The following is a 14,158-nucleotide window of genomic DNA, read 5'->3' as shown; positions in this document are numbered from 1 at the left end:
CACACACACACACACACACACACACACACACACATTTTGTATGAAATATAAGAAACAGTAGCCAATAGACTGGACCAATTATGTGAAAACAATCATATTCATTATAATAACTACCCTAAACAGTACAGGTTCAAGCAACTATTTCGGACGTAACATGTTTGCGTCGTTCTAAAAAACAATGTTTTTGGCGTCGTCATCATCCTGCGACTACCAACTCTCTACTAGTCAGTGAACGGAGAACCGAGAGCACAATCGCTTGAGGTAGCGGAGAGCATCAAGCGGATAAACTCTGTCTAATTTTCAGCTAATTCCCCTTCAATGCTGGTTGGACACGGACCATACACCATCCCCAAGTGGATTTTTTTTTGTCTGTGGGTGACCCGAACTGTTGGACGAATTGAAATGTATTATAATTTGGCATCATATCTAAGCAGGAACGAAAGTATTGAGAGTGGAATCCGAGGTTAGCCAGTTGGCTAACTGGGAAGGTTGCCTAGCTAGCTACTGCTGAGAAAATACGAAGCGGAGGGAGACCCCAGCGGCAAAAAGGGCCATCGACGTGAGCTGTATCCTGAAGAGGAGCGCTCCGTTTTCCTGGACACATCAAGAGGAGCCGGAGTCCATTTTGCTGTGTTCTACTCTGATAATTTCGGAGGTAAGAGGTACAAGGAAACGGGTGGACGGTCCCGGCGTAGAAATCGTTACAATAGAGCGCTGGGCCAGACAGTCAGCGGCGGAATGTTTATCTAACTTTAGCGAGATAGCTAGCAATTCCTTGCTAGCCAGCTGCAAGTGTTTCTCACTAAATGAAGCTATTTGTAAACATCAGCTTTGCATATACATTGAGAACGAATTAAGTGTGTTAATCTGTGTTTTTAGACAACGAAACGGATACATTTGTTATTAATAACATGACCACCTTGACCTAGCTAATGGGGCTAGCTAATGTAGTCCATATCGGCTAACATTAGTAGCTAGCTACCAACCAACTGCTGGACTTTAACTAGCACTAGCTAGCTATCTTGCTGGCTGACAAGACACTTTCATTGCACGAAAAACAAGTCTTATGTTGTTTATTTTGCTTGTTTTGTTTCGGGAGAATGCTAACGTTAGTGTTGGCTTATAATTTCAGTGATTCGTTGGAGAGTGAGTTAGCTTTCCAGCTAGATTGCACCGCACGCTAAGCCAGTCTCCTTTTGTTATGCTAATGCTAATCATCCAATTTCTGATAGCATAACATCCTGACTTACTCGCTACAACACAGCATGCAAGCACAATAACGTTTAGTTTGTAAGAGCTTACTTTCGAGTTCGATACCATCGCTAGCTAACGTTTATCGGATTGTACTTTATCACATTTGATTTTTCTTTGTGTTTTTTCGTAAGTTTGGTGAAGCAAGGTTAACGTGTTGGAGTGCATTTTACTAGTCGCGAGGAACAGCGCCAGTGTGATCCGAGCACAATGCTCCTGGCTATGGCATCAGTCAGAGAATGTAGAAATTCGAGATTATCAAGCGAGGATAACAAATGCAACTCTTTCTTTGTAAATGTACCATTTCATAAAAACCATGCATAAAAACAAACACCTGCTAACTATACATCTAGCTAATACAGCAATATCTGTACACCTAGGCAAAACGTCCAAGCACAGTGAGTTCTCATATTGGCTAGTTATGTGTTTTTAAATTGACTGAAATAATATTGTTGTCACTTTAAGATTTTATGTATGGGTAACGTTGCAAACGTATCAAACTAGCCTAGATATCACACCGGAATAGTTACAAAAACTAGCCAAAGTGTGCACGGTCCATTTACAATGATGGGGAGCGAGAGATGGTTAGGTTTGATGTGCGGTTTTGAGGTAACTACTGTTACCTTCCCAGTATCACTAACTGTCATACTTGACTGAGTTGCCACAGTGACTCAAGTAAAGTAAACGGTGCATTTCAAAACTTGGTGTCTACTCTTATGAAAGACTATAGGGTGTCATGTCGGCAATACCTGCATTTTCTTCTTATGTAATCGCTATTGTCAAATGTATTATTGCCCTTCCTGTATGTGCCATTTTCCTTATGGAATGTACCGGATGACTCCTCTCTAACAACCAGTTGTATAGTCTTTTCAGCTGCGTTTCTCCCCTAACAAATCTGGGCCCCATGAATAGCTACCTATAGTTCCTCAAAATAAAGGTGTATGCCTATAACAATGCACTGTCCTGTAGGCAGGTACATACTGCTAGTCTCTACAGACAGTTTCTTTCTTCTCAAGACTTGGTGCTGAGGGTTCTCATGCAATCTTGACAGTTCAGTGTGGTCCCTTTTTGTGTTGTCCCCTGCACAAGACAAAATAAAGTTAACTTAAACGTAGGAACGTAAGATGAAGGAAACCCTTTTATTTTCCTGCTCAACTAATTCATTTCTTTTAACACTCCCTCTGTGCTCTCCTCTTGCTCTTTCTCCCTCAGTCCCTCTGTCTTCATAAGGCTTTGAGCCTCTGCTCTCTCCCTGCACAGTGAGTCCTCAATAACTCCTCGGAGCTCAGGCCCTCCACAGACTAACAGAAAGGAAGGAGGGAGGGAGAGAGAAAGCCCTTAAGGACTCCAAGACATATATAAAACAATGCAGTACTCTTCTCTCTAATGAAAGCTGGGAAGTGGGACAACCAAAGGTTTTTTTTCTCTCTGAATAACAGCTTTTTTCACACTGATTGTGGTGGTGATGGAGAAATGTTGGTAAGAGATGAGTGATGGAACACATTCATGTTCATTAATCCAAATTGTTAATGTGGACTGTCTGGATGTTTCTTTGAGGGTCTCTGAAACTCTAAGCCTACGGGCCTGGTTATTAAATTGTCCACTCATTTAATACCCTTTGGTGTCGAGTGGTGATTTATCCAAGAGGGTTTGCATCATGCTCTTACAGCCATGCAAATAACAGATAACAAAATCATTGCTGCTGCTCTCACAGCATCAACACATGTACACACACGATTCTCAGTACAGTTTGTGCTTGGAATTACCAAGGTGATACTGCCTGTCGCTACTCAATAACAGATTAACCAACATCTTATACACACTAGTCATGTAATGTATAGCCTGGCTCTTACTCACTTCAATGCCTGTGTGATTGCTTTGCGAGGTTAACCTCGTCAGGTGTTTTTTTCTTTAGTCTATAGCATTAATATTAGGTCATGAATATAGGCTATATAAGTCTCCTTTTTATGGGAGTTGTAAAAGAGCAGGGGTCTCCAACCTTTATTAGCACGAGAGCTACACAACAAAAATATGTATCTTTTTAAATAGGCACATTATTCTTCTCTCCCCTTCCTCTAGTTCTTAGTGTCAATATACACTACCGTTGGGGTCACTTAGAAATGTCCTTGTTTTTTAAAGAAAAGCACATTTTTGTCCATTAAAATAACTTCAAATTGATCAGAAATACAGTGTAGACATTGTTAATGTTTTAAATGACTATTGTAGCTGGAAACGGCTGATTTTTAATGGAATAAGTGCATAGGTGTACAGAGGCCCACTATCAGCAACCATCACTCCTGTGTTCCAACGGCATGTTGTGTTAGCTAATCCAAGTTTATCATCATTTTAAATAGTACCTGCAAAAAAACAGTCTCAACGTCAACAGTGAAGAGGTGACTCTGGGATGTTGGCCTTCTAGACAGAGTTGCAAAGAAAAAAAACATATCTCAGACTAGCCAATAAAAATTTAAGATGGGCAAAAGAACAGACGCTGGACAGAGGAACTCTGCCTAAAAGGACAGCATCCCGGAGTCGCCTCTTCACTGTTGACGTTGAGACTGGTGTTCGCGGGTACTATATAATGAAGCTGCCAGTTGAGGACTTGTGAGGCGTCTGTTTCTCAACCTAGAATGGAATAGGCTTCATTTCTCAGAACAATTTGTTTCTAGCCATTTTGAGCCTATAATCGAACCCACAAATGCTGATGCTCCAGATACTCAACTAGTCTAAAGAAGGACAGTTTTATTCCTTCTTTAATCCGGACAACAGTTTTCAGCTGTGCTAATATAATTGCAAAAGGGTTTTCTAATGATCAATTAGCTTTTTTTAAATGATAAACTTTGATTAGCTAACACAATGTGCTGGAACACAGGAGTGATAGGCCCATTATCAGCAACTATGTAGATATTTCATAAAATCAGCTGTTTCCAGCTACAATAGTCATTAACAATGTCTGCACTGTATTTCTGATAAATTTTATTTTATTTTAAGGGACAAAAATGTGCTTTTCTTCCAAAAACAAGAACATTTCTAGGTGGCCCCTAACCTTTGAATGGTAGTATACATACTACTGTAATGGTTACTTCTAAAAATGTTTTTTTTTTCATGTACAAAGAAGGTGCCTTGCTGATTTAAGTTTGTCTCAAAATGAATCTGTAAATGTTGGTTGGAAGTGGAACCTTCTTGGGTAAAGCAAAAAAATAAATGCTCTTTTTATTTTCCCAAATTCTATTTTCTCAGTTTTCTGGAGGACAATGAACACATTTTGATTTGAATGCAATTCCCCTTTAATTACACATCTAGTGTGTGAGAAATGTACTCTCTAATGTGATGGTTTTGTATTGCTGCTGTTCATTTCATGATGAAGTTTGCAAACAATAGATACAAGTGAGTGATGCACCGATATTACATTTTTGGCCGATATCCGATATTTTCCTTGCCAAAAGAACGATACTGATGACCATTAGTCAAAATTTTAGCTGCCTTTTTAAAAGCTTTCTAGTGTAGTTAACACACACACATGGACCCAGTGTTCTAAGACACTGCAGCTCCGTGCAAGAGGCGTCACTACAGTCCCTGGTTCGAATCCAGGCTGTATCACATCCGGCCATGATTGGAAGTCCCATAGGGCGGCGCACAATTGGCCCAGCGTCATCCTGGTTTCGTCGGGGTAGGCCGTCATTGTAAATAAGAATTTGTTCTTAAAGTTTCTGATAGGCTTATTGACATCATTTGAGTCAATTCGAGGTGTACCTGTGGATGTATTTCAAGGCCTACCTTCAAACTCAGTGCCTCTTTGCTTGACATCATGGGAAAATCAAAAGAAATCAGCCAAGACCTCAGAAAATTTACAAACACCTGAAGGTACCACGTTCATCTGTACAAACAATAGTACACAAGTATAAACACCATGGGACCATGCAGCCATCATACCGCTCAGGAAGGAGACTCGTTCTGTCTCCTAGAGATGAACGTACTTTGTTGTGGAAAGTGCAAATCAATCCCGGAACAACAGGAAAGGACCTTGTGAAGATGCTGGAGGAAACGGGTACAAAAGTATCTATATCCACAGAACCTGAAAGGCCGCTCAGCAAGGAAGAAGCCATTGCTCCAAAACCGCCATTAAAAAAAAAAGCCAGAATATGGTTTGCAACTGCACATGGGGACAAAGATTCTACTTTTGGGCGAAATGTCCTCTGGTCTGATGAAACAAAAATAGAACTGTTTGGCCATAATGACCATTATTATGTTTGGAAGAAAAAGGGGGAAGCTTGCAAGCCGAAGAACACCATCCCAACCGTGACGCACGAGGGTGGCAGCATAATGTTGTGGGGGTGCTTTGCTGCAGGAGGTACTAGTGCACTTCACAAAATAAATGGCATCATGTGGCAGGAAAATTATGTGGGTATATTGACACATTCTCTCAAGACATCAGTCAGGAAGTTAAAGCTTGGCATCAAATGGGTCTTCCAAATGGACAATGACCCCAAGCATACTTCTAAAGTTGTGGCAAAATGGCTTAAGGACAACAAAGTCAAGGTATTGGAGTGGCCATCACAAAGCCCTGACCTCAATTCTATAGAAAATGTGTGAGCAGAACTGAAAAGGCGTGTGCAAGCAAGGAGGCCTACAAACCTGACTCGGTTACACCAGCTCTGTCAGGAGGAATGGGCCAAAATTCACCCAACGTATTGTGGGAAGCTTGTGGAAGGCTACCCAGAATGTTTGACCCAAGTTAAAAAATTTGAAGGCAATACTACCAAATACTAATTGAGTGTATGTAAACTTCTGACCCACTGGGAATGTGATGAACGAAATAAAAGCTAAAGGACATCACTCTACTTTTATTCTGACATTTCACATTCTTAAAATAAAGTGGTGATCCTAACTGACTTTTTACTAGGATTAAATGTCAAAAACTGTGAAAAACTGAGTTTAATGTATTTGGCTGAGGTGAAAACTTCCAACTTCAACTGTAAAAAGCTAGGTGTCATCTAAAATAACCCTAATTTATTATACTGTTCTTATTTGATTAATGGTTGGATCCATCTATTTGAAGATAGCCACAACAGTGGACGTTGGTTAGCCTTCAAACTAAAAGTATGGCATAATTCTATGATTTTTCACTGTCAATTACTTGCTTTTAATTTGAAGGCAAAACGCAAATTCCACTTGTGGCTCATCCTTATTGTGGCTAGCTTCACAGCAGTTGAAGCTAGCTGGCTGCTTATAACGTTAGCTTTGGGCAACAGGGTTACCCTGTTGAGTGTAGGGGGCATTATTTTGATGTTTGGATGAAAAATGTATCCAAATGAAACTGCCTATTTCTCAGGCCCAGAATCTATAATATGCATATAATTGTTAGATTAGGATAGAAAACACTCAAGTTCCCAAAACAGCCAAAATATCGTCTGTGAGTATAACAGAACTGATATTGCAGGCGAAAACCTGAGGAAAATCCAACCAGGAAGTGCCTAAGAGAAACAAATCTTCCTGTTCCATTGCATGCCTTCCCTCCATTTAAAGGGATATCAACCAGATTCCTTTCCCTATGGCTTCCACATGGTGTGAACAGTCTTTAGACATAGTTTCAGGCTTTTATTCTGAAAAATTAGCGAGAACGATCACATCAGTGGATGGCTGGGTGCCAGCAGAGTTTTGCATGTGCAACAGCTTGGAGCAGACATTTTCTCTCTCCTATTGAAAAAGCTACGGTCTGGTTGATATATTATCGATTTATTTTTTTGTAAAAACAACCTGAGGATTGATTATTAAAAAAACTTTGACATGTTTCTACGAACTTTACGGATACTATTTGTAATTTTCGTCTGCACGAGCCTGTGGATTTCTGAACAAAACGCGCCAACCAAATGGAGGTTTTTGGATTTAAAAATAATCTTTATCGAACAAAAGGAACATTTATTGTGTAACTGGGAGTCTCGTGAGTGCAAACAACCGAAGATCATCAAAGGTAAGCGATTCATTTTATATATTTTCTGACTTTCGTGAGGTGTCTACTTTGCTGCTAGCTGTTTGTAATGTTTTGTCTGCTGAGAGAGATGTCCTAACATAAACGCTTGGACAGCTTTTGCTGTAAAGCTTTTTTGAAATCTGACACGCCAGGTGGATTAACAACAAGCTACACTGTGTTTTGCTATATTGCACTTGTGATTTCATGAAAATTAAATATTTTTAGTAATTTAATTTGAATTTGGCGCTCTGCAATTCAGCGGTTGACGCAAATGATCCCGCTAACTGGATGGGTGCGCCAAGGAGTTAAGTAGCTGGCTAGCTATTTATTTTCATTATCTGAAGTTCAATTTCAATAGGCGAACAAGTGGCTACCTAGTTAATACTTACTCACAAGGATTCAGAAATCATTGCTAAGAATAATGAAAATGACAGCAGTTTCTACTGGTCATTGTTTTCCGGCTGGTGTATTGGTGCTGGTTAGCTACCCCAGAAGTTGCGGTCAAACAAATTATGCTTTATTACCAACGCGGTATTGTAAGCACATCGTTCGTTTGTGGCCGGTGTTTCCTTGTTTGCAGACTTTTGTACAGCTTTGACAGTGCTACGATCTTTTTTGATACGCAAGACCCAAACAGCTTTCCATCGTATGCATGTCATGAAGCTAATAGCATCGACGCTATTAGTGTAACTCCGATAGGGCAACATCTGAAAAATAGCACACTTGGTAGTGTGTACTAGTGCTCGACCAGTTGGCGAAAGCCAACATCGCCTACGACAGAGAACGTTTGATTTTTCAAGGGCAATTCATTCCATTATCTTGGCTTTAGTGGATTTCGCCTTTTGAGTTGTCTCTCTGAAATGTTCTTGCTATTTCAAATGACTGCTCGACTTGTTGACTGCTCGATCCACATAGCAGACATTGTGGGCTAGGTTACGAATGCTGTGTTGCCCGTTTGATGTGATGTTGGTACATGACGTAATGACGTTATCTAGGTATGCACATCATGACATCGGTTTTGCACACCGGCGTTAAACTAGACACCGGGTGACATCGATGTTGGCATTTTTAGCTAATAGCGTCCGATTCCGATATGTTCACCAATATATTGTGCATCCCTAATAGAAATGATATACTCACTCATGATATACTTCTGCCAGGTAAGCTTACTTTTCAGTTACTGTTTTAATTGAAGATTTTGGTTAAAGTATTTCTGTCAACCCACAAGCCGGTTATCACATCAACTGGCTAAACATGGAGTGATAGACAAACTCGCACCAGACAGACGGACAATATTGCTGGAAATTAATTGGCAAAAATGTATTAGGTTTGACTAACCAAGGGTGAGAATGTTGTGGTGATTAGATAGTAGCTGGGAGCTTGCGGTGTCTGATACTTGTGAGATTTGTTTTGCAGTGGAACATGTCCAGATTTTATTTTACTTTCAGAATTATTTGCGAGCTATTCATAGGTGGGCTGCGGGCTACGGTAGCTTGAGATCGACCTGACCCCTGTGACAGAGTGTTTGCATTCGAGCCCACAGCAAAGATCCTACTTGTTTTCCTGAGCTCAACCCTCCGTCGCTGTCTCTGCAGCTCTACAATTTGCAGGGATTGAAAAGTTATTTTGACGGCTGAGGACCAGGCAGCAGAACAGTGGTGGTTTGACGGTTCATATAATCCTTTATGATACGAGTCTGGCTCCTACAGGTTAAATATGATATACAATCTAAGTTTGAGGTAGCTGCAGTGTTTGCAGAGTAATGTATTTGGCAGATTCAGGTGGAAAGAATGTGCCTTGCTGTTTAAGGTTGTCTCTCAATGAAGCTGTAACTGTTGGGTGGAAGTGGAACCTCCTTGGGCAAAACTATAGGGCCTTTCTTCTGGTAATGCTAGAGGGGGGCTTCAGTGAGGGAGAGGCCATTGTCACAAGACGCTTCACATTTAATTTAGGCCTGTGTGTTAGCCACACAATGGCGTTCTTCAGGTTCTCAAATGACTTTGGTTCAGGTCAAGGGTGGCGTTGATGGGTTTATGCATTAATGTAGTTTGCCAAAATTATTGAGGAACTTCACATGGCTTTCGAGAACTATATTCCTACTGGATTATGAGCTGTAATGGCGATTTTTCAGTTTCCTACCTCTCACACTGAGGGATTTTCTCCACTCACAGCTTTCCAGAATAAGGTCAGTGAAAACATTTGATAGAGAGCATTCATGCATCATGGATCTTCATAGATGTTCATGGGCCTGCCTTTTTTATTTTATCTTTGTAAATGGAGGATGTAGCTAATGTTTCTCTTGCTTGTGTGGACAACCGGTTGGTTTCAGTAGGTTACAGATCCAGCCTTGGACTGCAGTCTTGTAGAAAGCATTCTATAATGCAAACACGTCTAATGGGTTTGTCTCGTGCTGACTGACCTTCTGGTACTATGGGTTAGAGAACATTTGCTGGAAGCAGGGGCCTATAGAATGTTGTCTTGCTCTAATGGTTTTGTCTTACTGTGAAGTATGGCTTCTCCACATTCTCTGTCACCCATGGCTGTTTCAGACGGTAGGATACTGACCCCTGGGCTCTGCTAAAAGCATTCTCATCCACGGCCCTGGCTTTGAAGTAGATGTTGCCACAACACCGGGGAGATGAAAGGGGGCTTGGCAAAGGGTGTAGCTGTGTATCTCTGTTCTCTTGATGTGCAGGTGTCGTTTTATGTATGTGTGACTGAGACCATGGGGGCTTGCCTAGTGGAAAGAAAGTTTGTCTTACTACTTCACTCCAATTTCCGAGTGAAGGCAGACTTTCTGAAAGCCGACTTTCTGATAAACGTATGTCAGAGGGGTCTCGCTAATCAAGAAGACCAGCTGGCTCTTATGACTGCTCCAAGCCGACCATTGAACTGACTGAGGCGACCCTGGTGTGTCCTTCATACTGTAGACTGGTCTCCTGTGTGTCTTGGAAAAGTCGCCTCCTACAAACGGAATAGGCTACCTCTTTTAACTTTAGCCAGGCGACCCTGCCTGCCACGATGACATCCTCTCAGACCTAAGACTTTACAGGATCAAGGTGGAATGTTATTTTCTCCCCTCCACCTCTTCTCGTCTCATTTTTAAACCGTGACGTCATGAAAGTTGGAGCAGGAGCATCATCCGTTCCACAGTAGGGCCCAGGTGACCTTTTTTCTCTGTCCCATTGTGAATGGCTTCATGCAGCTCCCTATCTGCGGTGGTGAGCGAGAAGGACCATGTAAATAATTCAGAGCCCTGCCATGCATGCCTCTCTGGGGCTGGGATCACTGAGGAGTCTCCTAGCAAGGCAGCCTGTGCTTTGATGTGGGCTTCTGTTTTGAATACTAGCCTATGTATGGGACACAGTGAGTCAAGGGACTGGGGGAGGAGGGGGCGATTCTGATAGATACATCTCAGGATGATTACAACTGATAGAACAGTACATTTTATTTATTTATTAAAGGAATTTTCTATGAAGAGCATGCCGGGTTCTTTCTGACCACTGTGGTGAACCCCGTTTGATAAGGAGATGGCATACTTGTAGATAAAGTATGATTTTTACAGTTAAAATGGCTTGTGCATTTTAGGGCAAATATAATTTCATAAGATGACAAAACAAAAATAGAAACGCATCATGCAACAATTTCAAGGATTTTACTGAGTTACAGTTCATGTAAGGGAATCAGTCAATTGAAATATTTTATGGATTTCACACGACTGGGCATGGACGCAGCCATGGGTGGGCCTGAGAAGAGAATAGGGAACCAAGCGCTCCTATTGGCGAGCCAGGCCCAGCCAATCAGAATGAGTTCCCCGTAAAAGGGCTTTATTACAGACAGATATACTCCTCAGCTGCCCAGGTGGCTGGCCTCAGGTAAAGAAGCCGGATGTGGAGGGACTGGCTTGGTTAAAACGATTCTCTAAAATGAGGTAGGAGGCGGCTTATGGTAGAGAAATTAACATTAAATTCTCTGGCATCAGCTCTGGTGGACATTCCTGAAGTCAGCATGTCTATTGCCGGCTCCCTCAACTTGAGACATCTGTGGCATTGTGTTTTGTGATTAAACTGCACATTTTAGTGGCCTTTTTATTGTCCCCAGCACAAGGTGTGTAATGATCATGCTGTCAGGTGGAAGGATTATCTGGACAAAGGAGAAATACACAACGAACAGGGATGTAAACAAATTTTTGTGCGTATGGAACATTTCTGGGTTCTTTCATTTCAGCTCATGAAACGTGACCAACATTTTACATATTGTGTTTTATATTTTTGTTCAGTATAAATGGAGCCTCCTACCAGAACTTTAAATTCCTTAAAGATTTTATTTTCCGCCCATTGCAGAGGCATCTGGAATTGGCCCACTAACATCAAAGTGAATCCAAATAATTTATTCATTGTTCTTCGTTGACACATTCAGCTTCTATTTCTAATGAAAGAGAGCAATACTTGGGCTGAAGAAAATCCTACTTAGCCAAAATGTGGGTCTATATTTGAAGAGGGCGGTGGTAGCTAGCTAGACATCGACGTTTGAGATGTGTTGAATGGAAAACCCCCCGCCTTCCACCAACCCCGTTATAAAGAAAGAAATCTCTTTTTCCTATTCCCACATTTCGCTGTCTGAGCGTTGTTTTGCCTCTCTTAAAGTTATCTAAAAGGATTACCTCCACAAGAGCGCTGGCAGTCTAATTCAATGGACCTCTGAAATGGGGTGAAAGGGAAACCACGGCATTGTCTTGCCTCTCGCCGGCCAGTGCTGCTGAGGTTTTTCTTTTTGTTCTCTGCGCTTCTCTCTGGCATTGAACATTTTCACAGTCCACAGTCTGTCTCAAAACAGCTGCACTGTCCCCATCCCCATAGAAATAGAATTACAAGAACAGGAAACGCCAGACCATGCCAATGTGATGGGATAGAACACATGGGTACACTTGATCCTGTTCTAATACTTATTTCTATGCCATGATCCTTCTTTGACTGAAACACGAATGGGTAGAACACAATGTCTGTTCTAGTAACTATATTTCTATGCCTGGATGTCCCTTCCTGTGATATTTCGGACAGGAAGCTGGCCCTTTCATCATTGGGAACAGACCTCGCCCAGACCAGGCTCATCCTGGTGTGGTGCCTTCTATGCCCCCTATGCTCTTCCTTTCCTGTCAGTGGATCTCTGGGATGTCTCTCTGTTCCTAAGTGCACTTCCCTCCCGACCAGCACTCTTGAGCTTGGAGCACCGCTGATTGTTTAAGCGAAGCAGGCAGCCCCTTCATGTCTCTCATGGTGCTATCAGTGTCTGTGACTGTCTTGGTGGTGCATAATTACACTCTTCCCCCCCCTTCCTCACCCCAGCCCCTGTCCTTAAAAGAAATCCCCACCACCCCTCTTTCTGAGGCTGAGGGAGCAGGACGATATCCCCATGAAAGGAGGACCCCCCCCAGCTGAGGGCCTGTTCACATAGAAACGCCTGTCTTTGTGAATGGAGAGGCCTCCCTGACAAGCCCTGGTCAGAGACAGCAGGCCTCCCACCCTCCACTGCAGGAAGCCTGGGCCTCACAGCGAGCTCCACAGCGTGGTTTGCTCTGATGATTAACTCCTGAAGTCCAGAACTTGAAGGCTTTTTGTTTGGGTCTTTGCTCTTATGAAATACTGTTGGGTGTTCAAACGGTATTATTTTGTACTGTTGAAGCTCAGTTGCACAAATTTCCACAAACTAACGGACAAAGCCAAATCTTACATGATGTGAAACGCTCACTCTTACTACACAGGTCTAGACTAGCTCTCATATTGATGTGATGTAACATCGAAACAACGACATTACAGATCTTGAAACATACCATGAAAAATTTAAACGGAGAGGAATGCCGACACCATTTCAAATTCTCTGAAATTTCAGAGATCCTGTAATTACGTGTCTGTTGCGTTCCAAAGGGTGTATAGTGCAGTGGGCCTTTGTCAAGAGTAGTGCACTATATCGGGAATAGGGTGCCATTTGGAACACCTAAAGTTTTTATTTATTTAAATCATGTGTGCTCTGCCCCACATTCCCCTCCCTGCGCACCATGAATTATTTACTGCTTATCAAAATTCTAAGCTGAGACAGGAGAGGCCTTGGTCGGATCTCACCTGATGAGAATGTTTCGCAGTGTGAGGCACAGCAGGCCTCTTCTCACAGTCATTGACTATGGACACACACACTCTCTCTTCTGTAGTCTCAAGGAGGGGTAACTTAATTATGCCCTAGTGAAGGCGAGCCGGCCGCCGAGCCTGCTGGGTGATATAACACACAGTAACACGGCAGGGTCAGTGACATTGCGTAGTTAATACGCTACTGCAATGCTGCAGCCGTATTGTGCTGCAATGTAGCGTTATGTGGCTACCCCCTGCTGCAATGTTATTGAGGACCTGCGAACAGGTCGACCAGCAGTGACGATATCTGGCCTAGCCCATGTGTGTGTGTGTGTGTGTGTGTGTGTGTGTGTTTTGCAGGCTATGCTGGCAGAGATGGGCAGCTCAGTCAAAGTGCCTTAAGGTCTATTAGGGAGGATAATCCTCTAGGGAGAGTCCAGTCCAGCAGTGGATAGAGTGGAGAAGAGAGGATGACAAAGTCAGTATAAATATCACTATGTACCCCTCTCTCTCTCAATAATATATTACTCTATACCCCCCAACACCCTGCTCGCGCCTTCCCTCAGAGCAGCCAGACTTTCTCTAACGCATGGCAACCATCTGCTTTCCAGATTACTCCCCTTTCCACTACAAAAAAAGCCAGCCCGCAGAACGACAGGGCAAGCCAACACCATCTCAGGTTTTTTCGACCGATACAGCAAACATAGTCGTGTGTCATCCCATTTTGCAATGGAATGTTACGTTGGTGGGAGAACGCAACTTCATGCAGTGAACTCCTTATCTTAGGGAAGCATTCAGTTCTTCAAAGAGGGGA

General features: G+C 42.4%; 1 protein-coding gene across 3 annotated transcripts in view; it reads left to right on the top strand.

The window, feature by feature from the left end:
* Window positions 1-231: 231 nt before the first annotated feature.
* The window catches only part of LOC112262381 (F-box/WD repeat-containing protein 7), a 199,343-nt gene continuing 185,416 nt past the window's right edge, over window positions 232-14,158 (top strand). For all 3 annotated transcript variants that reach the window (XM_042329682.1, XM_042329683.1, XM_042329681.1), the window contains exon 1: window positions 232-655. The gene's annotated coding sequence lies outside the window, so the exon portion shown is untranslated. The remainder of the gene's footprint in view (window positions 656-14,158) is intronic.

This window comes from Oncorhynchus tshawytscha, linkage group LG11, assembly GCF_018296145.1.
Source record: "Oncorhynchus tshawytscha isolate Ot180627B linkage group LG11, Otsh_v2.0, whole genome shotgun sequence".
Classification (NCBI taxonomy): Eukaryota; Metazoa; Chordata; class Actinopteri; order Salmoniformes; family Salmonidae; genus Oncorhynchus; species Oncorhynchus tshawytscha.
This window is presented reverse-complemented; position numbering and strand designations above follow the sequence as displayed.